This window comes from Eptatretus burgeri, chromosome 17 (assembly GCF_056783735.1).
Source record: "Eptatretus burgeri isolate ZD-2024b chromosome 17, Ebu_testis_v1, whole genome shotgun sequence".
NCBI lineage: Eukaryota > Metazoa > Chordata > Myxini > Myxiniformes > Myxinidae > Eptatretus > Eptatretus burgeri.
This window is the reverse complement of record NC_140977.1, coordinates 17,950,077-17,962,576: the sequence shown is the minus strand read 5'-3', so window position 1 is coordinate 17,962,576 and position 12,500 is coordinate 17,950,077. Positions and strand designations below refer to the sequence as shown.

Here is a 12,500-nt window from a genome sequence, read left to right as displayed (position 1 = left end):
GTGTCCACAAAGGTGTATTATCTGCTTAGTTTTGTCTTTTGTAATTCCTGTGAATAAAATGAACCTAAAATCTCTTCCCTTCCAAATCATATATTTTATAAGTCCAAGGAACTGTATCTATTACATCAACAATTTTAAAAAGTTCTTTCGTCCATCGTTCAGTAAAACCCTTTTCAAAATGAGATTTCCACCTATATATTCTTACGATATCACCAACTTTGAACTTAGGTTTTCTGACATTAATCTCTTTTTCATATTTTAATTTTGTAAATGTTTCTGATGGCTTCATATTCGTTGACGTGTGAATCGTGTCATTATACTTATCCACAATATCCTGAATAAAAGATAACCATTGTTGTGAACCGAGTTGTGTGAATTTTTTATATAGTCTCTCTTTTAAGGTACGATTAAAACGTTCAACAACAACTGCCTTCCCTTCATTAAAGGTACTGTATAATGTAATACTGTTATTTTTTAGAAAATTCATAAATGTCTTGTTATAAAACTCTCTACCCTCATCAGTCCACAATTTCTTAGGTTTTCTCTTACTTTTATTAAATATCTGTTGAAAAGCTAACATAAGAGTATTACCTGTTTTGTTTTTTAAAGGGACAACCCACGCATATCTACTCCTCAAATCAATAACGGTTAAAGCATACTTGTACCCCTTATCATTATTGAGTTCAATCAAATCAGCAGACCAGATATAATCAACTTCCTTGGAATAAACTTTCCTTCTCTGAAACTTTGTGAATATTGGTTTATGTAATTCATCAGCTAATTGCTCTTCAGTCTTAATGGCATCATTAGAGCCTATAAGTTTTTTGAATTTCCAAGTCCAAGTTTCAATTTAGCACTAATCATCTTCTTCACGATGAACCTATCAACTTTTTCTCTCAAGGTTGGATTTTGTATCAGAGACAAATTATATAACATTTCTCTATCGGCTTCATGCTTTTCTTCCAACGTTGTGGTATTCCCATAATCAATATCGTGTCTCATGCACACTTCATCAACTCTATTGATTGGTTTACTCCAGGATTTAGGATTGTCTGCCTCATCTAATCTTTTATCCAAGTTTGTGCCTGGACCACAGAAAGAATACCCTGGAAGATGTAATTCCCCTGGTATTCCAGTAGTTGTAAATTTACTTCCTGATAAAAACTTTTGTATATCTCCTCCGAGTTTGTGTTTGGAGATAAATTGATTTTTTTTTGAACCACACACCGAACATATACCTTTTTGTATAACCCTGTTATTTTTACTTTTAATATATGAAATATTTTTAGTATTAGTTTTCTTTTTACATTTGAGACAATAACTCATTTATTTATGAGAAAAATTTCTGCAGAGTGCAAAAACCTTTTTAGTTTCCAACATGCACATTTGAATCTTAATTTTTAAAACATAAAGAATCCTTAGAAATGCCTTCACTCTCTCCTCCATTTATTTAAGAAAAAACTTGAATTAAAATACATGTCTTCTCGATGTCGATAGTCTTGTCGAAAGTATTGCAAATAGACTTTTTAATTCTTTGTATTCCTCCCTGGTGAGATAAGTTAATTTCTTTAATACCTCTATTCTTTTTTGAATCTCACTGGTTTCCATATTTTGATATTTATTCATTCTCTCTCTTTCCTCCCTCTCTCTCTTCTCTCTTTCCTCCTTCTCTCTCTCCTCCTCCTCCTTTTCCTCCTCTTCCCTCTCTTCTTCAACTCCTTCCTCATCCCTTACTATACTTGAATCGTTTACACCCCATAGAATATTATACATATATTCATCAGGATTTCTTGTTATTCCTGTATCCAAAATAATTTTTTACAACAGGATACCAATAAAATTTCTTTTGAATTTCTAAAAGAGCCTTACCTTTTCTTAACCTTATAATTTTTTCATTATTTAACATTCTAATTAAATCTAAAGTTGTCGGTTTATCAACATCAGCATAATGCCAATCTTTTATTGAAAATACCTCATTCTTATGTTGTGGAACATATTTATTAAAATACCGAATACCCTTTTCTTGAAGGTATGCTTGAACACAGAAATGATAATTTTCTTGAAGCCTTCTTGCTGTCATTTATGTATTAGAAATATATGTTAGAATAATATTATGGCACGAAACACCTCCCCATCTTCCCATAGTTAAATCATTTTGTATTTCCTTACTTATTATATATAATCCTGTTTTTTCTGTTTTCATGAGATAAACAAGGGCAAAACCATTATTATATTTACCCTTATTAAATTCTTTTATTTGTTGTTTACTAATCGTGGCTCCACAAAACTCATTCTCGATACCAAGTGGATAATATTCTTCCTTACGAGACTGATTTAATTGTTCCAGGTCTTCGAGGTTAATTTTAAATGACCAATTATACCCTAAATCATTCATATCATACCCCCATTGTTCTATTCTCATACAAACGATACGCCCTTCTTTATAAAAATTTATTTTAATTCGAACTGTGAATTCTGTATGACCTGGAGATAATATCAACATTTCTGTATCTTTAGAATACACAGCCGTTTTATTTAAGTATATATATTGTGATAAATCGCTTAATCTCACCAAGTCATTCGCGTCAGTCGGGCTTGGATAATTTTTTAATTTATAAGCATTTTTCATGTTAATATTTTTGTTTATATTATATTTATGTCGTTCAGCCTGTGCCTTTGTGTAATAATTTGATAAATCAATATCCAGTTCTTGAGATACACCAAAGATAGAACCATCTTTACCAACATAAGTCATTTATATTAGATTAAAAATATCATAAAATTTTTTATTTTTGTTGAGTTGAAATAACACATATAGACATAATTGACCACAACACTTGGAATTTAATTCTTGGACTTGAAATGTTTGATAAACACCATTCTGTAAGAATTTTATGACTTCAACAGGTGGTGGAAGACCAAAACTATCAAAATAATATTTGTCTTGACTATTAAAAATACAAACCCAATGAGAACCGTTCCCATCATTATCTTCTAAGTTCATAATAATATTCTTTGTATGTTTCGACACATTTGTTAATTCATCTCTCATACAAATAACCACATTATGAATTTTTAATTTCTTACAATATTTGGCAAGTTGTAAATTTGATGTTGTATTCTTTCCAAATTCTTTCAACCACTCATCAATGCTCATTTATTTATTAGAAAGATATAATCCATTACCTCTTTTCGTTAATTTTACACCTGCTTGTGCTATAGAAGAAAGCATATCTCCAACTAACAATCTCGCTTTATCAGGCAGACCTTCAAGTTTTTCAGCAAAATCTACAATTACACCACTTCCACTAATTTGTTTCTCCAACTCTTTGTTATGTCTTTCCAATTCTTTTGAGCCTGGAGTTGAGCCTTCCTTTCGTTGGCAGTTTTGACCGCTGTTGAAATACCACCCGTCAATGCTCCAACCGCACTTAAACCAGCAAATAAAGGAATTAGAAATGGGAGAAATCCTCCACTCGTCTCTCTTATTGAATATTTTTTCAACATTGGTTTTGTCATTTTAATTTTAAGTGAGCCAGTGTCATTCAAGATTTTAACCTGTTCTCTTGTGAGCAAAACATCAATTCTTACTGCTCCTTTTCTCTGAATTGTATTAACGTTAATCGTACAAGGCTTTTGATTTTGAACACAAGATGATAGTTTATGAAGATTGATTTGATTAACATATACCCCAGTTGGTACTTTGCCACTCATTTATTTAACAAAAAATTATGTGAGACTAATCATCACACCATTATCTGTATTAATCTGCAATTCTGTTTCTTCCAAAAGCAAACAATATGTATCAACTTCTTCACTCTCTCCTCTTTCAATGTATAGGGAAGTATCCACTCGATTAGACTTTATAGTTTCTTTTTGAGCGCTCAGGTCAAACGTATAGATTGTATACAAACTTTTAAATGCTGTCATATCCAAAATAGGTTCTTTATTTCCATTACTTTCACACACCTTTTGGTAAGACTTGTATGCTTCAGCAAAATCATTTTTTCCCAATTAATTTCCAATCTATCTCGTGGATAAAATGTTCCATCTAGAGAAACGCGAAGTTGTTTCACCTTAGCATTATCACTCAATGCATTATTCTTATCAGTCGCAGTATCACCATCTGGCTTTTTAAAAATCATCCACAGATATCGTGGCTTTCCTTCCAGAACACCCAAATTCCACGTGTAAGTAGTTTGATTGAGTTTAACGTGTTGACATCTTCTTTTGAGGTATGATACACTGAGTGGTTTTTTTGAGTTAAGTCTTCGATTCAACATCTCTTCTGTTTTAAGATTAGGAGTATATTCACTGATATACCAACTCATCTCCTCAATTACAAATTTATTCTGATCACCAAAAGCATTACCAACACCAAAAAGCAATCTATTTTCATTATCATTCCTTTGTAGTTGAAATCTAATTTTAAGACCATACAGAACTTTATCATAATCACAAAATCCAAATATACCTTTAAGAGGAACTGCCACAGTAAAACTATTTTCTGCTTTTGTATCATCATTATACATTCCTTTCCTTTGAGTATACCCAGGGTCTGTGTTTGTTCCCGTTGACATATCAGGAATAAAACCTTCGACAGCCCCTTTTCCCATTCTATCACTGAATGTATAGAGTGTAAATTTCATCATTTCAGATACAGCAGAGACATAATCAACCGCTTCAACTTCTTGTGTTCCAATATACAATCGCACACTATCAAACATTTTCCAGAAGAAATCATTTACAAGTGTAGCGTTTGTGTTATTCCCAGCCTTAGTGAATTTAAATTTACACAACAAGAAACTTTCGGAGAGATTCAAATAGGTTTGTTGATTATTTATTTCAAAACTTTTTGTACCATTTGTATTCCAGTCTGTTCCAGTTATTGCATTTACCTTGAAGTAATCTTCTTTTTTAGTGGAGTTTGAGATAATAATAGTATCATCCAAATCATAGATACTATCAATTGCTTCCATACTTGTATTTATTTAGGAAAAAAGATGTTAAAACTTTTGAAACCCTGATCCAAGTATTTGAATTATTTTCTGTCGTTCTTGGGGGGACAACTGAGTTTTACCTTTCTTAATTTCTTTTATTGCTTGTAATTTATGAGATTCTTTCTGAGCATCTTTTATACTCTTTACAGCACCTGCTACATTTCCCACAGCAGAAGCAGTTGAACCAATTAGGTCTTTATGTTTAAGAATAGTTGAACCAATACCCATGAGAGTATCAATTATCCCATCTCCTCTAAATTGATGTCCGACACCCCTTTGTCTCTTAGGTTTATAGTATCCTCTACCAAGATACATACCTTCACCCTTGTAGTACGGGAAAGGAACATCCCATCCCCTGTAATTATTTTATATTTTCCCAACTCGTGCTTCCTCACAATAACCATCGTATTTATTTATTGAAAAACTTCACGTAGGTGAATTCTGATGGATATAACTTCTCCATTAAAAGAAATCACACGATTATCTTGGTCGGTTATCCTAAAATTTACTCTGTGTATGGTTTTTCCTGACACAGGTAGATAAACCAAATTTTTAGGCTCCATATTGAATTTATAACCAATTGGGGTTGAGTATGCGCTGAATGAAAATATTGTATTTGTTTTTAATCCATCATTATAAGCACCATCAATCAAATCACAGTGAATTAACACCGAATTTATTCCTGAGGATATTTGAATGACATTATCACTGTAAAACGTCCCATTAGTTTCAATCTTTTTGAGGAGAAACCTAATAACTCTCTAAATGAATTATCAATTGTGAAATCAACCTTGTAGTTATTTTTAACTTTAATCGTTGATTTTGAAGTATGTTTTTGAATGTTTATAACAATATTTTTTGGTTCATCACCCTGTTCTTTCATAAGACGAGCAATTTCGGAAGATATTTGAGAAATCTCGTATGCTCCGGGTGAGACTGTTATCGTTTTGTATCCACTTCCCGGATTATAACTAAACTTGTCATTTTTCTCGGTTATATTAAATAAGGTATTATAAGTCTCCATGGACAATAAAGATGCCTCATATTCTTTTGTTGTGTCAAGTTGTAGTGGGTATGGGAATGAAGATGTGTGGTCGCTTGTTGTGAAATTAAAACTCAGGATTGTGCTTCTCATCTTATTTAATATGAGATAAAATGTCTTTATATTGAGATTTATTAATTATTTTCATGTTCATCAACTGGTCTAAAATGGCTGATGCTTCATTAAAACAATTGTTATTTCCAGCCTTCTTACTGCCGAACAACAATAACAGTCTATTAACTAATTGCGATGGGTCATTTGGAAGAAAACTAATACCTGAACCAAGGATACTTAAAACCTGAATAATGTGTTTCTCCTTCTCATTCTTCCTACTTTTACCAGAAAGAATAACCTTATAATTTAGAGTGTTCAGCAAATCAATATATACTCTATCATCATTATTTTCCATATCCAATGGTTTATCAATATACTTTGATTCATCCCTCACAGTTGAACCTTGTCTTCCATCTTTTGTGAGAAGAAACATTAATCTCGGAGTTAGTTTAACAGGGGGTTGAGCAGAACTTAAGAACCTTAATTCATCATTAAATATCAATACCTTTTCTTGAACAAGATGAAATATTGCTGGTTGTTCTGTTGGAATGAGTCCTGCTTTGGTTTTTGAATCCGCTGAATATTCATTGTTTTGAACAGCATTCACAATATAATCAGGGGGTTGATTAATCTCTTCCAGTTGTTGAAATAAACCTTCATCATGTTCTAATTCTCCAATATGCTCTAATTCTTCCTCCGTCATTTGACTGAAATCTTTTAACATTTGAAGCTTTCTAGGAGTATGTTCAACTGTGGGAACTGTGGAAACATCTTGCATTTTTCTTGGGAAGTTTTTAAAAGTGGTTTAAAAAATTTCTCTTGTTTTTTTTCAAATGCTTCTTCGCCCGTTAGTTTCTGTCTGTGTTTCTTCTTTATGTCTTCCTGTTGTTTTACAACTTTTGAAACCAACTCTTGATGTTCCTTAAATCTTCTTGCTCTTTCTTTTGTATCCATTTATTTATTGTAAAATATCATTTAATGAATTGTAAAGATCAACAGGGAAATTTTCCTTTTCTTCATCATTCAAGTAGATGTGTTCAAATAAATCCTTTTCTTTAAATATTTCATCAAATTCTTTATTAACATTAATGCGAGTTGTAATTTCTTCTTCACTAATCCTTGCATCTCTGCTTTTCATACGTTTGTGTTGAGTTTCTTCATCAACATCAAAACCGAATGATAAAATCTTCACTCCGCTCAGATATTTAATAATTTGTCTCGTTCCTTCTGGATTAGTTTCTAATATCCCAACACCACCAGATTTTAGTTTCTTTAACTCACTCTTACAATGTGAATATTTTGTTGTACCAAGAGAAACCTCCTCAAATATTTGTCCTTCATTCCTCAATCGCATATGTTCCTCCACTGAAATATAGTGATAATCTTCACCTTTACTTCTCCAGGTCTTATTGCTCTAGTTGTTGTTGATACAATGCGTATCACGGGGTGTTTTTTAAGTAAATTTACAATATTCTCATTTGTACTACACAAGAACCTTGATTTATGAAAGTTTTTTCCAGAAGCAGATTTACCCACAAGATTTATAATAATAGTTGTCATTTATATATGTAATTGTTTATAAAACAAAAAATATATCCCTTAATATCTCATCTTGTTTCACAACAATATATTTATATTTTTCAGTCGTGTGCTTCATATAATCCTCAAATTTCTTTTTACTACATAATGTAGAACAATTATCTCTCCAAAAATTATTGATATCTATTGAATTTAACTTGAATAAAATAAAAGTATTAGCATTGTTTCTGATGGAACGACGAGGAAGTTGAAAGTACGATTGACTAAGATAAATACAATTACAAGAAGAATGTCTCCCTCTTGTGTAGTAGCTGTCCATTACCGTTTGGTTTCTCTCATTAACACAATCATCAAAGATAACGAGGTTCTTTTTTGATTTATCCAAATCTTGGGGAGACGGTATATCATCCGTATTATCACTAAGAATACAAGTTATAAGATTTGATTTCTTTTTACATCTCTGTGTATCACAAAATAGTTGAATTATATCTTCAATGTTATAATCATTTAGGTTTTTTTGACGTTTAAATAAACCTATTATATCTTCTTTTTGAAGACCAGCATTAAAACCTTGTGAGAGTAGTTGATACTCTGGTTGAAAACTCGACTTTGTGAAAATTATTAAATTATCATAATCTAAAAAGTTGGGAGTGAGGAGCATTTTTAAAAGTAAGCAGGTTTTTCCACATCCACTTGAACCAACTATGAGACATCTTAATGAATTTGGGAGATTTTTATGGTTGTTAAATTTTATCTTATTTTCCCAAATAGGTAAAAAATCATTCATTTATATATTTGAAAAACAGGTTATTTAATTTATTATTGGCTTTTTTAGAAACTCTATATTTTATCCTAAGTTCAGGTTTAATTTCAAGATAATCCATTATTTTATTTATACAATATCTTGTGTTGATATTTCCCTGAAAATTACATCCATGAATAATATACAACAACAATCCTTTGAACATTTCTCTTATACGTTCAGTTTCTTCCCTTGTAAGGAAAGGTGTGTTATCATCCTCATACTTTACATTCATTTCTCTAATCAATCTTGTAAAGTAATTCATTTTTGGTGTAAATCTAAAAGAATTATTTTCCTTTTTATATTTTTTATTATCATTAATTAGAAGATAATCACAGAATATACATTGTTTATAGGCTTTTGACTCTGTGTTTAATCCCTGTCTTTCACACGCAGGACAATTCTCAAATTTGTCATATGGAGAATCAGGAAAGTCTAGCATATTTATAAAGTAAAACTTTACTTAAACTGAAATTCATCTATACTTTCAGTTGTATATTACCATCGATATCGATATACTTTTTTTCATTATCAGATTCAACGACAACATTTTTTATATTAAAGGTAATTTTAAAATTATCGTTAACTACTATTGAACGAAATGTCATTTCACCTGATATATTAACATCCTTTATTTCATCAAGATTTACATCTTTAAGGTTGTTGGAGGAAATACAAATTTCTCCTTGCATATTACAGATGGTCTTATCTTTTCTTTCTAAAGCTTCATCCATAAGGTTTTTGTTCTTTGATACTTTTTCTTGTTTCATTGCTTTTTCTAGTTTTGAATATATTACTAGAAGGAGAGGAGAAACTTTTGTTAGAGATACTTTAATTGATGTTCTACCAGGTATACTAAAAGCCCTTCCACTGAAGGAAATTGAAGAACTCATATTATTTACCATAATAGTTTTTATCCAATAGTTGTTATATTTATCTTTGTTCAATTTTACATCCTTGACATATTTCTCAGTATCTTTAACAGATGAAGAGATTGATTGAAACTTGTCTTTTGTGTCTTGAAACATTGTATTTATTAAGTGAAAAAGTTGGAGGATAAAATGTTTTTAAGCACAGATTCACCTATAAATTAAACGAAATTTTCATCAAGAAAATTTTAGTTTAAGCAAAGTTTTATTCTTTAAATATGGTGAATACAACGTACTGCGATGTTTGTAATCACGAATATAAACATTATAGAAAACACCTCCGAACCAACAAACACACATTTAATCTATTTCATCAAATATCTCCTCTTGAGTTGGAAAGAAAACATTGTAATATCTGTTCAAAGGATGTTTTGAAGAGTAGTTATAATCAACATCTTCAATCACAAAAACACAAGAAAAATGAGTTTAAAGTAAAGGGAGACTATTATATTAAAAACACTGATGAGGCATTTAAAGGGCATATAAAAATAAGGATTTTTCAATTTGGAGAACCCAGTCCATCATCAATAGCTGAATCAATTGAAATAGTGAAACCCGATGTTGAAAAATTTATTAAAAAGACATTAAAAGAAATAAAAACTTTAAAGTTTTATATGGGAGTGAAAATGAATATGAAAAGACAAGATGAAGAACAAACTCCTTATATGAGAACAGATCTTCATTTTATAACATCATTTCAAGATTTTTTTGAATAGTGGGGTTTATGAAGAACTATCAAGACAAGAGGAGGATGTTGATAATACAGTGGTAGGAAGTGGATTCAATATTAAAAAATCATCTTTTTAGATATACACATTCTAAAATCAAACCCTCTTAAAGCTTCTTCTTATATTGAATTACCAAAAGAAATAAAACTAAAGAAGGCAGTTGTTAATATTAAGAACAATGATAATAAATGTTTTCTCTGGTCTGTTCTTGCTCACTTACATCCACCAAAATGTAATTCAGAAAGAGTAAAACAATATATGAAATATGAGAATACCTTGGACATTAAAGATTTTAAATTCCCAATGCCATTAACAGATATTCCTAAATTTGAGAAAAAGAATAATCTTTCTATTAATGTATATGGATTAACGGATACAAACAAAGTTCAAATATTAAAAATTTCAAACAACTATAAAAATGAAGAAACACACATTGACCTTTTATATTTTAGTGTTGGAAAGAATTCACATTACACATACATCAATAATTTATCAAGATTAATCTCTTCTCAGGTATTCAGAACAGCAAACAAAATATATCCTTGTAAGCGATGTCTTAATTCATTTCATACAAAAGAACGATTAGAACAACATTCAAAATATTGTAGTAATCATAAATCAGCTGTAATTACAATGCCTAAACCTGGTGAAAAGATTTATTTTGAAGATTATAATAAATCTATCATGCACCCATTTGTGATATACGCTGATTTTGAATGTATCCTTAAAAGATAAATACTGCTTCTCCTAATCCAAAAGAACCATATACAAATAAATATCAAAAACATATTCCTTGTGGTTTTTGTTATTATATCAAATCATCTGTTGGAGAAAAGTATAACAAACTTGAACATTATCGTGGAAAAAATGCTTCACAAGAGTTTGTAAAACGATTAGAAAAGGATTGTATAAGACTCACTAAATTAATGAAAGAAACAAATGAACCGATGAAATTAACCAAAGAAGAAAAATTAGAATTTAGAATGAACAATATCTGTCATATTTGTGAGGGGGAAATTAAGGAGTCTAAAGTTAGAGACCATTGTCATCTTACTGGTAAATATAGAGGTCCCGCTCATTCCTGTTGTAATCTTAATTATAAATTACCTTCTTTTATTCCAGTCTTTCTTCACAACAGCGCCAACTATGATACACATCTATTTATAAATGAACTTTCAAAAACACCAGGGAATATTTCTGCCATAACAAACACAAGTCAAAAGTATATTTCATTTTCAAAAATGATATTCACAAAACCTATAACTCGTATTAGGTTTTTAGATTCTTACAAGTTTATGGGAACACCACTAGCCTACCTCGCATCAAATCTAAGCTCCACGGACTCTTTTCCAAATCTTAATTCATTCTTTCCAAAAGAGGAAATTCTCACTCAAGAGGAAATTCAGATTAAAGAGAGAATTCAAAGTAAAGAGGAAACTCTAATTAATGAAGAAATTCTAACTGAAGATGAAATTCTAATTATAAAGAAAATTCGAACTAAAGAGGAAATTCAGATTAAAGATGAAATTCTGATTAAAGAAGGAATTCTTACGAGAGAGGAAATTCAAACAAGGAATGAAATTCAAAGTAAAGAGAAAATTCTTACAAGTAAGGGAATTTATCCTTATGATTATATGGATTCATTTATGAGATTTAAAGAAACACAACTTCCTTCAAAAGAAAGTTTCTATAATAACCTTTATGAAGAAGAGATAAGTGATAAGGAATATAAACACGCACAAGAAATATGGAAAATATTTAAGATAAAGAACCTTGGAGAATATCACGATTTATATCTAAAAACAGATGTTTTATTGTTAGCTGATGTGTTTGAAGCTTTTAGATCACTCTGTCATAATAAAAATTGTTATGGATTAGATCCTGCCCACTATTTCACAGCTCCTGGTTTAGCTTGGAGTGCAATGTTGAAAATGACAAAACAAGATATAGATTTAATCAGTGATGTCGATATGCTTTTGATGATTGAGAAGTCCAAGAGAGGTGGAATATCACAAGTATGTTCAAAAAGATATGCTAAAGCAAATAATAAATATCTCCCAAATTATGATAGTGAAAAAGATAGTAATTATTTGATGTATTTTGATGCTAATAATTTGTATGGATGGGCAATGTCTCAATCTCTACCTTATGGTAAATTAGAGTGGGTGGAAGAAAAGGATTATGAAAAGGCTTTGATGAATATTGTTATTTCTTCTCAAGAGGAATTGAATGAGGAAGAAGAAGGTTATTATTTTGAAGTTGATTTGAGGTACCCGAGTGATCTTCATAATAAGCATAAAGATCTTCCTTTTGCATGTGAGAAAGAAACTCCAAAGAAAGAATGGTTAAGTGATTATCATAAAAGTTTTAATATTAAAGGTAAATCAACAGAAAAGTTATTAACAA

At 30.5% G+C, this 12,500-nt stretch overlaps 2 protein-coding genes across 5 annotated transcripts in view; one reads left to right on the top strand and one right to left on the bottom strand.

Moving 5' to 3' along the window:
- Positions 1-12,500, bottom strand: part of LOC147009444 (uncharacterized) — a 113,909-nt gene that overhangs the window by 17,286 nt on the left and 84,123 nt on the right. The window lies entirely within an intron of this gene.
- LOC147009445 (uncharacterized) overlaps positions 1-12,500 on the top strand; it is a 49,107-nt gene that overhangs the window by 2,976 nt on the left and 33,631 nt on the right. The window lies entirely within an intron of this gene.